General features: G+C 38.2%; 1 long non-coding RNA gene across 3 annotated transcripts in view; it reads left to right on the top strand.

Moving 5' to 3' along the window:
• Window positions 1-825: 825 nt before the first annotated feature.
• The window catches only part of LOC117879302, a 56,004-nt gene continuing 40,823 nt past the window's right edge, over window positions 826-16,006 (top strand). For all 3 annotated transcript variants that reach the window (XR_004646228.1, XR_004646227.1, XR_004646229.1), the window contains exons 1-2: window positions 826-1,090; window positions 1,335-1,381. This is a non-coding gene — a long non-coding RNA (uncharacterized LOC117879302). The remainder of the gene's footprint in view (window positions 1,091-1,334; window positions 1,382-16,006) is intronic.

Below are 16,006 nucleotides of genomic sequence, written 5' to 3'. Positions count from 1 at the left end.
CACTAGATCATCCATTGTCTTGGATAATATTAAAGGTATACACACACTTTTACTCTTCTGCTAAATACACATGAGGAAGCATATGTTTCTTTTCTTTGATGTCTATGTTGGTAATCTGAGTCACACTAGGGAAAACTGTATTCTTATTTCTGGGGTGGGGGGCAGTGGGAACAGCTCTGAAACAGCCAACTTTTGCCAAAGTCCTGAAATGAGAGGTTGAAAATACGCAAGTGCTTTGAAAGTGAAATATCAGAAGCTAGACTCTGATACAAATCATCTGTTAACAGGGATGAATGAAAATAAAAAGAAATAGAGATCTCAGCAAATACTGCATAACCACAAGAATTAAAAAAAAAATCCATGAGTTAGCTGAACATAGGGAATGCAGATAAGTTCAGCATCCATAGGTGCTAGTGTGAATACTGCTGATTATGTTGCTAAGCAACCACTGTCAGGCTCTGAATCTCACTATCAAGTAACAATAGATTCAGCAGAGAAAAGTATTTTGAAAACAAAAGAAATCCTCCGTTCAATGTTAGTTACTGGGGAATGAGGAAGGGTAAAAGCTAACAGAAAATGAACCCTTACTGTTGGTGAACCATCTTCCGTGATACTTGCCCTCCTTCCCAGCAGGACAGCTCAGGATTCTAAAATCACTACAGCACCCGAATGTGTTGGAAATTCCCAGCATCAAAGACACTGACAAGCAGGGATAGAGTACAAAGCTGTTTGGATTTTGGAGGTGTCTGGAAAGAGCTGCTGAGAGTTGCAGAAGGGAATTTTATCTTCAGGATCACTACATTCCCTGTGAACCTCAGGCAAGTTTTCAAACAAATAATACAGTGAAGTTGAGTTCTCATCTCTCTGGGTGGGGAATTGCGTGTATAAATCTCCACATCCAGCCTCATTTCTTCCCCCCCCCCCCCCCAGTGAGAAGAGAAGTTACTCTTGGGCTTGATTATTTCATAACAGATAAAAATGCTCTCATTTACAGCTAATAGCTGCAGACTAAAGAAAATATGAATATTATTTTCAGTCAGATAGCCAAGACATGGGTAAGACCTTATCCTATCCTGACTTGGCAGCAAAGGTAAGACTAACTTAGCAAGACTAATATTTCCCAATACTAATGGTTTGCAAGAACTGAGATGTTGCTTACAAAAAAAATTAACTAGAATTTAGATGTTTGTGATAACTGTGGCATTCAACTTTAGCACTTTTAAAATTACTTCTGCCCAATGATTTGAAAAACCCTGGATTGTTGGATCTTTTCTTCTAAAGCAAAAGAGTAAATTTTCTTTGCTTTTTTAACCATCGTTTAAATTCTGTTGCAGGTGTAGCCACTTTACTCTCTCCTTGTTTTCATCATCCTGTTGCTGAGGTGAGTATGTTGTTGCTGCTTGAAGAAGTATTAGATATAAATATACTGTAGGATTCATTTGTTGAATATGTAAGCGCTTCCTGTTCATGGAATGGAGAAGAAATATTTTTTGTAAGGCGTTTACAAAATATGTATCTAAATTAAGTTCTACAGATAGCACTATCTGCTAACATCTTTATTGCAAAAATAGATGAGAGAATTAAAATAAGTGAACCTCATCCTTTATTTGCTAATAATTTTCTAACACTTTTATCAAAAAGTTTTAGTTTGTTTGAGGTTGAGAGTCCTTTAATCCTCTAACACAGCAATTCACATGGGCAAAGAGTATTACTAATTCACTGCACTAGCTCAAATCAAGGATACATATGTTCTTAGGTATTTTATTCAATGAGGGAATGGCTTTCCAGCACTGATTTCCAGTCACAGCATGGATAAACTTTTGCTACATTTTAGCATCAGAAATGCAGCTAATTTCTGTGGTTTTTCAGTGGATCATAATCGTTTGTGGAAAACTTAATTGTGTGTTATGCTGGTATTTGGCACTGCAGAAGTGCAAGAGACACATTTACAGAAATACATGTTTCCTAATGTAAACTAACTGTGGGAATGGGAGAAAAGTAGAAATACTATCAGATGCCAACCACACAGACAGAAGCCCAAAGAAACAAGAGATGAGAATCAGAGTCTCCCCATATACTTTTGTTCAGATTACAGCCCAACCAACTTTCAGTAACAGCAGCAAATAGCTACTATTTCCTCATCTGAACAATTTCTCTGAAAACAATTAAAAAGGTTTTTCAGGCATGGACAAGATGTGATTTTAGTGCTCAGTAATTTGATTGCAACGATATTGCTCTAATGTTTTGAAATGTTTATTTTAGGAAATAGATCTATGACTGCAACACTTTGCCTGCCTAAAGGAAATGAATTAGAAGATTTTGTAGACAATTTATTTCTGAACATTACTAGGTTTTGTAACAAAAAAAATCTACTTTGAAATCTAAAGGGACCTTGTAACTCAGATAAAGGAATATTAAAATATAAAAGCTAATCTTTTCATACATTTTCTGTAGCAGTTTTATAATGATCTAATAAGTAGTTCAGGAATTGATGGATTACCCTCAGAAATGTATTTTAAAATTCTTGTCATATACCAGGACATTGGGAATGATAAATGAATGTAGATCTGACGGTATTCTCCTTGTACTATTGCTCCAAAAAAAGGAAGATCTAATGGACTATTTCCAGTATTTAAAAATCTTACTGTAATTAAGTTACAATACCATTCTTGCAAAGAGGCTTATGTGTACCTATATATTAAATGTATAGCAGTCTTACTTGACTAATTATATTAAATTAATGATTATGCTGTAAGTTTTAAAAATAAGTAACCCATAGTGCTTTAGAATCCTTTGGAATTCAACATCCCCTATTTCTGAGTTTCTATGACGCTTAGAAAAGTTTTGTCCATGTAAGCCATGAGCATCCTTGTAGCATAGTGCATGCTGAGGCATATGGCCTGATTTTCAGTAGGTGCTGAGCGATTCCAATTTCCATTCACTTTGGGCTTGTTCATGCAAGGTGCTGAGCCTTTTGGCCCCAGTCCAGCACAATATTTAAACAGGTGCTAAAATTTGAACACGAAAGTAGCCCCTTTGACTTTAGTGGTGGCAGTGAATACTCAGCACCTCTGAAATACACTATGGTTTTGGAAATTGATTTGATACCACCACCCTGTCCTGCTCCACAGGACCATCCTATGGGAGCTAAGCACCTAGCTTCCAAATAGTAGCAGGGCTGGGCAGAACAAGAGCTTGCAATATAGATCAAGTATGTAATTTTTGTTGCCCCTCGTGCCATTCAGAATGAGGAAAGAGAAGAGTAAAGAGGCAGCCACCTGTCAATGGTCAAAGAGGTTAGGGAGGTAATGAGGAATGAAGAGGCACCTGGCCTCAGCCACTTCCAGCCAAGATCTTTCTTCCACAACCTGACAGTGTCTCCAGTGTTTCCAGCTCTGCCAAAACCTCACCTCAGTGAACAATGCTGTTACCATATATACATACGCAACATCCTTTGTCCTATGCTCATTGAACAAATTCTACAGCAGCTCAGAAAATAAATTACATAAAGGAAGTTCAACTGTCCTAAGGTTTTAACACGATATCGATTGTTTGGTGGTCAGCGTCTTATAGATGCAGCATCTAACATACAATGTTCTTCAGTAAATCATGGAGGTATCTTTTCTTGAGCAAATTTGGCCTGGGTTTTGCTGGACCGGGAGACTGGACTAGGAACCAGGGGGTAGGGATGGCAGATGAGGGTAGTGGGAGGAGAAGCAGATCAAACAAGGAGCTGGGGTATGTGGGGAGAACACAAACAGGCTGGAAAAAGAGAAAGAAGGGTTGAGGGGTGAATTGAGATAGGATTGGGAACACAGGAAAGTGGACTAGGACTGGGACCCAGCAAGAGGGAGGGGAAACATAGTTCAGACAAGGAGCTGGGAGGAAGTAACTGGGATGGGCTGGAAAAGAAGACAGAGCAAACTGTGTTGGGGGCAAGAGGTGAACTGGGGCTGAGTAGTTAAGGAGATCAGGACTGGGACAAGGATCCAGCTCTGGGAAAGGGAGGGTATGGAGAAGTCCAGCCTTCAGAGCAGGCAGAAGAAGAGCTTGTACCTACCAAAGCATACTTCTCTCAAGAGCCAGAATGGAACCCAAAATTTTCAAGACTCACCATTTCTCTGCCATTGGCAAAAAACAGTTACATCTTGTGAGGGGTTGGGTCAGAGAGACCCCCTTGGGACTCTCACATGACGTGCTGAGACTACCTCTGAGCCCGTTTTCCCTGACAGCTTGGTACTTCAGTTCCCTGTCTTGTTGACCCAGACATTCTAGCCTGCTGCAAACACAGACCCAGGTCTGAACCACATCCCCCAAAAGCTTCAGACTTAACTGAAAACAGCTTAAGAAGTGCTCCTGTCTCCAGCACCCAGATACCCAGTTCCCAATGGGATCCAAACCCCAAATAAATCCGCTTTAGTCTGTATAAAGCTTATACAGGGTAAACTCAAACTGTCTGCCCTCTATAACACTGATAGAGAGATATGCACAACTGTGTGCTCCCCCAGGTTTTGATTACTTACTCCGGGTTAATTAATAAGCAAAAAGTGATTTTATTAAGTATAAAAAGTAGTATTTAAGAGGTTCCAATAACAGACAGAACAAAGTAAGTTGCCAAGCAAAATAAAATCACGCAAGTCTAAGCCTAATACAGTAGGAAATTGAATGCAGGTAAATCTCACCCTCAGAGATGTTCCAATAAGCTTCTTTCACAGACTAGACTCCTTCTAGTCTGGGTCCAACAATCACTCACTCCCCCATAGTTACTTCCTTTGTTCCAGTTTCTTTCAGGCATCTCTTTGGGGTGGAGAGGCCATCTCTTAAGCCAGCTGAAGACAAAATGGAGGGGTTTCTAGGCCCTTTTATATTCTCTCTCTTGTGGGAGGAAACCCCTTTGTTCTCCTGTGCAAAGTCACAGCAACAAGATGGAGTTTGTAGCCACCTGGGCAAGTCACACGTCTATGAATGATTCAGCTTTCTGCAGGCCGATGCCATTGTTTACATGTTAGTTTGAACATTCCCAGGAAAGCTCAGATGTGGCATCTCCCAAAGTCCATTGTCAGTTAAGTGTTTCTTGATTGGGTACTTACTGAGAATAGTCCTTTCTCAAGAAGCTAACTAAATGCTTCACTGAGGCTACTTAGAATCAAACACATTGAGATACAAGTACACAGCCAATATTCATAACTTCAAATACAAAAATGATACATATACAGACAGGATAATCATAACCAGCAAAATACAAACTACAAACTTTCCATAGACACCCCACTTGACCTCCTCTTTACAAGACCTGGTGCAACCATATGATCCTGGTTGCAACAATGATCACATCAATAACGTCATACATCCCCTATCAAAATGAGCATCCCATCCCTTTCTAGTGCTGGTCCATATACAGGATAATAACCTACTATTGGTTTCAGTGACTCCATTAGCTCAAGTGGCAGTGGTCCATGCAGTGGTTCCAAACTTGCTGATAAATCTTTGTGGGTGTCTATATGTTGCCACATAATGGAATTTGACTTTTTTCACCATGTTTATGTGTGACATTACACACAATAACCTAACTAAAATAATATTACAAAAGTTGCAACCTCAAGCACTCAAAAGATAGGAAATGCAAGAATCAAGGTTGTCTGAGCAGCCATAATTTGGCCCCTCATGCTTATGCATTATGATGCAGTTTTTCATAACACAATCACATATTATTTTGTCAAGAGGACCTCCACCTCATTCAGCGCACAGGATGGACCTGCTCTGGGGAAGAATCAGGGTTGTGTAGGAAAGGAAATTGTCTGTAGCAGTCCTGCTTCTTTTGCTCCAGAAGTTAGAAGGTATTTAATGAATAAATCAGAGAATTGCAGGAAGCAAAAGGATGGTCTCATAATCAACATAGCTGAATGCTGTCCTGGAGCACTGGATTCTATCCCTGCCCCTTCCAGAGTTCCTCTGTGATGCTGGGAAATTCACTTAATGTTATTTGGTGGGAGGGGGTTCACCTTCCTCATAAGCATCAGGGATAGCCATGGCTGGAGATGAGACATTGGACGGGGAGACCAGGGTTCTGAGATGGCACTGAGCATTCTCTCTCTCAGGTGCTTCGCTGGTTGGTGCTTGTTCACATCTGGGTCTAACTGATCACCCTACATAGGGTCAGGAAAGAATTTTCCCCCAGATCAGATTGACAGCAATGTTGTGGGGGTTTTAGCCTCTTCTGTAGTGCATGTGTGGGGGCTTTCGCTGGGTATATCTCAATTATTTTCCTGCCACTGTGGAGGCCACAGGCACTGGTGTTCCTCAGTCCCTCCTATTCTCTGCCTGTGGTGCATAATGTGTCAGTCTCCTGTGGGCTGTAACACTTATGTCTAATTTTGGTTGTCAGGTTTAATGTGCAGGTGCTGGGTAGTGTCGGTGGCCTGTGATATACAAGAGGTTAGACTAGATGATCGGCTGGTTCCTTCTGGCTTTAAGCCATATGATTTAACCTAAGCTGGTCACTAGTTGGGTGTTCCTCATTTTATTGATGAATGACTTGAGTCTCTGGAGCTTGATTTGCACCATGCACACAAAATGTCCCTGCCCCCAAAGAACATAAAATCTATTAGAAAAATGCACCCCCTTGTCACATTCTAATTGAGACACTTCTTTGTACTGATTCCACTATTCCAGAATCATTGCCTATTGAACTCAGGTCCTTTATAACAAAATGAGAAAACAAGAGCAGCCACAAATGATGAGTTAAAAATATTATGTTACATTTGTGTGTACAACCACAACTATTTGAAAGATACACTGCTTCTTATACATATGGTCCCAATGTCCTAAAGCTGTGTTCTATTTCTGGATCATTCTGGAGATGCACTTTTATTTACATCCTTGAATCTGTTATTTTCGAGAGCCACTTGAAAAGATAACCAGAAATGTTGCATCACACATTATTATTGTACTTCTACAAACTATTTCAAAAACAAGACATAGGGGAATTAAATGAGGGACTTCTCCAAACTAATGCTCTGATCAGATCCCCATGCACAGAACTTTCCACCTCTGCTTTGGCCCACTGACTCAGCATGGGCACAAAGGTTTGCCAAGCTCCAACTATAAGAGATTTATGTATCTCTGATTTCATTACAGTGATTCATTCTTTACTTCTCAAATTCATACCTCATTTTCACAGTGAATTATTAAAATAATATGAATAATTTAGAAACTTTGGGAGCTAGGCACGTTTTGTGTATTTTGTACAACAGGTACAGATGAGTGGATGAAAATATTATTTATCTTTGTAATTTAATGGTTTAAAGTTTCACAAAAATGTATTGAGGGGCCTGGAGTCACAGAGAGGAACATTTTAAAAAGATTTTTTTTAAAAAAAATGAAGTATTCTTTTTCTTTTGCAGTTCTCTGCTACAGAAGCAAATGTTTTCCAGTTACAGCACCTGGCATCCTTCATAGTTTTTTTTTTTTTTTTTTTTCCAATCAGAATGAAAACAAACAATGACATGAAATGTTTTTTATTGCAGATGCATATTTTAGCTTCTCCTTATACTGTGTTTATGTTAATCATTAACTTGTGTGCAGTTTATAATTGTGTTGTGTTGTGTTGTAACATCTCTCACTTTTGTTTTTATTTTTCATCCAGTAGCTATTTCAAAAATGTTCTGTATGATTGACTTTGTGTGGAACGACCTCCAAATAGAAGTATTACTTTTATAAAACTAGATTTAATTCAATACAATTTGTCACACCTGATCCAATTTCCTTTAGTTCACTAGTACTTGTAAACCCATTGTAATATTAATGACATTATCTGTCTTCTTGCATTCACTGACAATGTGAGCGCCTGTATCCCAGACCTATACATTGTGGACCTGTTTGGATGGTACCCATGCAAGGCAAATTATATTTCTGTTTGGGAGGGGGTGTACGTGTTTCAAAAAAGATTCATTCTAAGGGTTCTGTGAAATTGTTGTGTCTGTGAAAAATGCAAAGTATACTTCTGTTAATTTGGCAAAGAAGTGAAATTAAATCATGTCCATAAAATTACATCCTGTGTTTCCTGTATCCTATTTTTATTTTATAGTAATATATAAATGTACAAATAAATGAAGGAAATTTAAAACAATCTGAAATACACTACTGTAAGCCTTAGCCATAGTTTTAACCAGCAGTAAAATTGAAAATAGAAATATTGCTCATGTAAACTGTTAATTTAACCATACATCTTAGTTTCTCTTTATAGATTTAACTAGTAGTAAATACTATTCTGACAGTCCCTACTATGAAGTCGATCTCTACAAGTTATGGGGAACAAAGTAATGCATAAAATCTTGTAATTTCTTTTCTTCCTAAGTGCAGCAAAATAACATGGATCAGTTCTGATATTTGGGGAGGGGGGTAAAACAATCCGCGATAGCTCCTTTTTCAAGATGTGTGATAATAAGTCTTTCATGTACCACAAAGGGGAGCACAGCACTTTAAAATAATAAAACTGATACCTCACAGGGCTGTTGTGGGACTTAACTCATTAATGTTATTGAAGCATTTTGAAATCTTCCAAGGAAAGCTGCTTTATAACTTCAGAGCATAATTAAACAATTGTTAGACTACTGGATTTTTCTTTTTATTGTTCATATGCCTAATAATTAAGAAAAAGATTCTTTATAAGGAAAAGATTTATAATTTTCTCAGATGGAAGCCATTTACATTGTCATAATGGAATGACAACTCTACAGATTTATGGGAAAAGGCTGCAGTTTTATTAAGGCACAATGATTAACCAACTATTAAAATATGCCAGTATTAAACACATCAACAACTTATATTACTTCAGAGGTCTCTTAAATGTGAGGCCATTACAACCCTATTGACCTTCAATATAGCTATATCCAGCAATCAGGTCACTCAACGTTCCTAGGGTGAGTTCTTCCAGTACCAACATAAGTATCTTCTGGCAGCTTTTCCTCTTGAAAGATGATTACTCAGCACTTACCACCTACAAAGGACATTGTGGTAACTTCACCTTCCATGCCTTTTCACACTAAGTTTGCTGGCCTAGCTGAGTTACTAAATAACACTTGCTGCAGTGATAAGGAGACAAATTTCAATGACACTAGTGCATACTTTGGGAACATTTAAAAAAAAATAATAGCTTAATTTGCATTTTAATCTGTAGCCCTTAGTATGATTTTTCTTTTAAATCTTTTAACAGCAAGAGAGAAAAAAAAAGGGAAAGATTCAAAGTGATCAATAACCCTTCACCCCCCACTCATTCAAGATCAATTTTTTTAATAAAGCAACTGAGAACCGAGTGAGAATCCATTTTTATGGGAAAGGAGGCAACAAAATCCATCAAATGAGATAAGGGACACTAGATAAGGGACTGGGACTCAGAAAACCCTGGGTTCATTTCCCAGATCGCCACTGGCCTGTTGTGTGACTTTGGACAAGTCACTTCACCTGTGCCTCAGTTTCTCTATCTGTAAAACAGGGATAATGATACTCTCCCACTTTTGTAAAAGCATTGAGCTCCATGAATGTGAGTGCTAAAAATTATTATTAGGCTGCATTACTATATAGGTATTTATTAAGCCAACAATGGCAAAATGAAGCCAACCGAAAATGAGGCCAAAATATCACATATGATGCCTGATTATCATACCAATTCTGCGGGTCTGAGGGTAATCATATTATAACAACTTTTATAATAATAAATGCTCATGATTCTGGCCTGTGGGATGTCTGAATATTGTCTGCCTCTTCATACCAGACTTTCTTTCTCCAAAATGCTATGGCTTTTATGAGTTATCCTAACTGTAATACATAAAATAAAATCTGAGAAATATTGTCTTTAAATTGGCTTAAAGGGAACTGGGGAGTTGGCTAAAAAAATCTGAAGAAAAAATAGAATTGGGTTTTGTCAATTTAAAACATTAAATTTACCTTTGTAAGGTATATTGAGCAGGAAGGGGGGGCTAGAGAGAAGTGGGAGGGAAATACGGGGTTACAGTGAATGGAGTAAGGGAAACGATTTCCCTCAGTGGTGGTTAATGGAGCATATTACATTTCTCCTCTTAGTAAGAAAACTAATGGGGAGCACACAGCTGGAGAACACTAAAGAAGGCACACAGCAAATGGGTGGTATGGTAGAAATTTGCAAACTGAACCTCATACTCCAATAGAATGGCTTTGCAGGGCTCCCCTACAATTGCCTGATTCAGCCTAGTTGCTAAGTCAAGTGACCTAAGATGGCCATTTCAGGAGGCACTCATCCTGAGGCACAACACAGGCAAAAAGAGACCAAACCATTTCCTGCTAGAACAATACAAACTGAAATATATGGAACGTGGCTTTACATAATAAAGTGGGGTCAGCACACACTTATTGAAGCTGTGATACACATGCTTAGACCCCCACTTTGCATCTAAAAAAACCCAACAACACTGTAGGGTCCATCCAATCCTGCACACACAGAACTCCCAATAATATCAGTGCCACAAAGCATTTAAATCCTGCAAAACATATTCCTGCCAAAAAAGGGATTATAAACAAACATAAAAGGAAACATTTATTAATGAGAAATGCTTACACTCTTCTCCGAATCCTTTTGCATTTCTTGAGCTGAATTTTTTTTTTGGCTATCAGTTTTTTTTTTTTATACGTTTTAATATCAGGAAAACAGACCTTGGGAGATGATCAACCTGTTTGTCTAAACAGAACAGTGTGTCAGCATCTCTCCTCCATGTCCAGTAGCTAAGAGCATGAAACCAGTACCTTCATCACTCTGGCATTCTATTTTAGTCTAACTCTACATCAGGAGGCTGTCTGAGCTCAGCACTGATAACAAAGCACTATCGCTTTTCAAAGTGACAGAGCGCAGTGACATATCAACACTGGAACTTAAACGAAAAGCCCTTTCTAATTTAACTGCTAATCTGCTGAAGCTACATTCAGCCTGGCACTCTTGTTTTCAATTAAAACTTTCTTGTAGCAAGAGAAAAAGTTTGGTGTGTGCCCTAGCTTTTTTTGTTAGCAGTTAAACCAGGAAGCAGCTGAAGGGATAAAGAAGAGACGGACATATTTTTCAGGCTGCTAAATGTCAGCTGTATATTTGTCAGAATGGAGTCACCCCAGTATGCACTTACACCTTTTTTGAAGCTGTTTCTAGCAGTGCCTGGAAGTCTTGCTATCAAAATGGAAATTAACATGAGGTAATGCATGCAATGTAGAACATACATGCTTTTGTGAAAATGTCTTATTCCTTATTAATTTAGCACACAACTCTACCATTTTTAACAGAGGACTTGGAAAGGATTTTAGGACAAATCCAAATTAATTTAATCCTTTTGGCAGTGAAAGCAGACATCTCAGTAGATTTTTCTAATGTCATGCTGGCAAGAAATCGGTATCTCCTTTTAAATATTTCTGCATACTTTCAGTGGTTTCTCAGATCACTAACCTGCAACATTAGGTTTTTAGATTGTTTTTGTAAAAGAATGGTCTACTAAACGTTAGAGGCTGTTTTAGGGAACATTTATAGTAACATCCAGACAATGCTGTTTAAAATTTTGGAAACAGCCTTTCCCTTTAGGCAGATAGCAAGTTTTCCGGCAATTTGTGTCTCAGACAACCATTAAGTACAAAGAGTGATTTTTTTTTTCTTTTTTCTAAGTAGCTTCTGTTTCCCCTGGTTGCTTCAAACACATTTTTCTTCAAGAAGCTGTTTCAGTGGATTGGCTACATATCAAAATACTGTCCTCTATCTAATGGCATGAGTCAATCTGCCACTACCTGATCGATCAAAACTTGGACCAATAAAGAGTACAACATATGGCACATATCCCAACACAACTATGTGGGAAAATGTAATATTTAAAATTAACCACCACCAAGAAACAGGGGAAATCGTTAAACTTGCATTACTGCAATGCAGATAAAAATGCAAATATTTTTAGCTTTAGTACTGATGCATCATCAGGTACTATCTCTACTTCTAATAAACTACCATTGTAGTTCCTTTAGCCTTTATAATGTACACACATGTAAAGCAATCAAATGGTAAAAAAAAAATAATATTTGTGCTGTATTGATCAAGTATTTTTCATGCAAAATAACTAATGCTCTTAAAAGAGCTGAGTGTCTTTCATAGAGTATGAAATAATCCACATACTGTACATCTTTCTCCCTTAAAACATGCCTCATTACACTGAATTTAAAAACCAAACTGAAATTGACATTATCAACCACAGTCAAATTATTTGGTATTAAGTTTGTGTCAAATGATTTATGATACCCCTGATAGTATACCTTCTTTCCTTAAATGTCTGTCAATGATTTTTAATAAACTACACTAAAGTTTTATATTATTCATCAATAAATATGTGTTCTCAGATTTTGAAACATAGCTGTTTTATGAAATTAAACGGGGATCGTCCCTTCATACTCAACATTTTCATTATAAACCTTTGGTTTCAGGGCAACTTTTATCAGACAATTGTCATATTCTGATTCATCTGTGCTCAGCTGTGTAAGCTGTTCCAAATTTATTAAATCAGAGAAAATCTGTTCTCTAGAAGGAAATGCATCTTTGCTATTGTCCATATCTACATGACAGTATAATGTTCTTTGGACAGGATTAAGCCACAACTGTGGATTTTTCTAAAACCTTCATGTGCCTGTGGAATTTTGCTCTGTGACTGTCACTTAGTTTCCTCCTCCTCCCCCGCCCTCCGGCCCGCCGCCAATTATAGTACACTATTGGTTCATCTTGGAATGCTATTGTGTATTTATTTAGCACCCACAGCAGAAACCAGAGCCTATATTATTCTGTATTTATACCAAAAATAAAATATTCTTAAAATATTAATATCTTAATATAAAAACAAATGATTTAATGTAAACATTGTATACGTATGATTATTTCCACAATCATTTCAAGAATATTGGGCCAGATCCTGGGATACATCCTAAACTGTACACTGTGTACCTCATGGGGAGGGTAGTGTGCAAAGGTGACAAAGCCAACGTTTGTATTCCCCCAAACCTGTTGCTTCTCTGTGATAGGCCAGTTGCTCTGCAGTATATTAGAAAAGTCTGAGGGGTGCTCCAATTTACCATCATTTTCCAATAAGTTCTTGGAGTATACTGGGGACAGCTGTCTGTGGCTGTCCCTTAATTACTTTCTTCAGTGCCTGAAACAGGGTACCGTGTCACATTTTGGACACCATGCTTTAGGAAAGATGTGGATAAAATGGAGATAATTCAGAGAGCCACAAAAATGAGATAGGTCAGGTTTCCAAACCTTTTAAGGAAACGGTAAAAAACAAGGCATGTTTAGTCTTGAGAAAAGAAGGCTGAGGTGGGGGACTCAATAACAATCTTTAAATATGTTAAGGACTGTTAAAGACAACTGATCTATTGTTCCCCATGTCCACTTACAATCGGACAAGAAGTAATGGGGCTTAATCTGCAGCAAAGGAGATTTAGGTTAGACATTAAGGAAGACATATCTAACTAGAGGAGTAGTTAAACTCTGAAATATGCTTCCAAGGGAAGTTGTGGAATTCCCATCTCTGGAGGAGGTTGGACAAATATCCATCACAGATGGTTTAGGCTTACTTGGCCCTGCCTCAACGTAGGGGGTTGGGCTTTATAACCTCAAGAGGTTCCTTCCAGCTGTATATTTCTGTGATGCTATAAACAAGCTGCATCAGTATATAAGGACCAAAATGCAGCTGAAGATAAACTTATCCTGACCTTGCTCATTGTCCTCCAGCCACAACCCTTTGTCCTTGCTACACTGGCAACAGAGAACTTACGTGGAACAAGACTGTGGTTCTATATCACAGTTGAATCACCCTTACACTGGCATGATCTTCCTTGGGCCAATTCAGCTAGTGTTAGGATGAGCTCACACTAAGATCTGTGAGCTGAAGTGGCTACCCTGCATCAGAGGATTAGGCCCACCTGTTTTATATGCTTCTTGTGGTCCCAATAAGCCTGATCCCATGGATGGTCTTCCCCAAACATGAATGGACCCATTTCTTCCTCTGCAGTGTGCTGCAGTGTGACTCAGTGCTCAATTTCCAGCCTTTTTTAGAATGGTGTCCATTAGCACTGAAAAGTTCCCAGCCTACATACTTTCCTTCAGGTCTTTTGAGATTATTGGATTCTGTCTTGCAATAAATTAAGTTTGGAACCTTCTTTCCTAGACCAGCTATAGGCTAGAATTATGACTAATACCAAGGAAGTTAGAGTCTGTGTTAGTCATTAGAGATAATGACAATAAAGCATATAAGAAAAAATGTTTTTGTTTTTAAATAATTATTTTTCTAACCTTTGTTGAACTTGTGGCTCCCATTTATTCTCCATCATCTCACTGTTTTGATTGCCTGCTACTAGCTCTTCTGTTTCTATTACTATAGAGTATTTCCTTGTGCATTTCCCTTTCCTCCAGGCTTTCCTAGGATTGTGTATCACTATATTTCCACCCCCAAACATCTTTTTTCATCCACTTGGTTTCTCTCTCATCTTATTTCTAAATTAATTTTTTTAGCTCTTTTTACTCATTGTTTATCATTCTTTCACCAGATTTAATTTAGTTCTCAAGTTTTGCTCTTCAGTATGTCTGTGTTTAAGAACCTCCACTGCTTTCATCTTCCCCCCCACACACCTTTTACCTCTCCGCTACCTTCTGTCTGTTTAACCCTTTGCTGTCTTTTCTATCCTGTCTCTGCTTGCCCCATTCTCTTCTGCTTATTCCTATACTCTGCTAGTTTATCTTTCTCCTACAATGACGTATCAAGGAAATATGCTATAGTGAAAATGCCACAAGAACAACTGTTCTTGAAGGTTTTTTTTTTAAATACAGTATGCACCCACAACACCAGAACTATGTTGTGCCTAGATCTGATCTTCTGGTGTTAATAAGCTTCAGGGAAACTGGGGGAGATTCAGATTGAAAACTGATCAACAGCCCTTCCCTATAACTTGACCATAAATATTTTATCTAGGCTAGACACTGATATGCAGAGTTCAAGTCCGGGATTTGATGGCTACTTTTAAAATGTTGTAAGCCAATTCTGGGCTTTAAAACTAGAAATAAACCATTCAGTATTATTTATTTATTATTTCCAGATGCCTGTAGGTGGGGGGAAAAGCTAATAAAATGTTCAGGTTGAAAACTGCATTACACAAGAGGCAGGAAATTCAAAGTTCAGGTTTTCACATTCACTTCAATTTTGCTATCTTTGGTTCATGAAAGAACATCACAACATATATGGAGGTTTACCTAAAGGATGGGATAACCCTCATTTGGGTTGCTCATAGGTTTTAGTGATACGTGCCTACTGATGCAAATATAATCTGTCAGCTCTATGAACTCCCAAATAACTTTTAAAATAAAACAAACATTTCAAAGCTATATCTTGGTCAATCATTCCTGGACTAGCAGGCATGCCAGGGCAATTGAAGCAGCTCACTCATATTCAGACGTGGAGGGTAAGAGGTGGGCCATTCTCTGTATGCTCTCTAGAATCTTTATGGGATATACAAGAGGCATACTGATGAAATCCAGGAGCAGCAGGTCCAGCCTTCCCCAAGTAGAGATGAATCAATTTATTTAATGGTTATTCAAGAAATGGGGTATTAGATGTGGAAAAGGTCAGAAGGATCTTTGGGGATACTACAACACCTCAGATGTTGGTCAGGTTAAAAAGGGGGGAAAAGGAAGGAAAGCACTAGTCTAACTTGAATGTCTAGGAAAACTGTTAAAGATTTTAAACAAAATCTAGGTCCTTTCCCAATATTTAGCTATTTGTTTTTAATTCTCTCTCTCCCCGCACCTTCCTTGCATTCTCCCTTACAATGCATTTCATCTAGGAAATCTCAAGCCTTTTTATAAGTATCCCCATTTTACACATGGGGAACTGAAGCACAGAAAAGTTGCAAATTGCCTACAGTTACACAGCAAGTCATATCCAGAGCTGGGACTAGACTCCAGGTC

The sequence above is a fragment of the Trachemys scripta genome, chromosome 6 (assembly GCF_013100865.1).
Source record: "Trachemys scripta elegans isolate TJP31775 chromosome 6, CAS_Tse_1.0, whole genome shotgun sequence".
In the NCBI taxonomy this organism is placed as follows: domain Eukaryota; kingdom Metazoa; phylum Chordata; order Testudines; family Emydidae; genus Trachemys; species Trachemys scripta.
The sequence above is the reverse complement of the archived record's forward strand: the minus strand, read 5'-3'. Positions and strand labels throughout refer to the sequence as shown.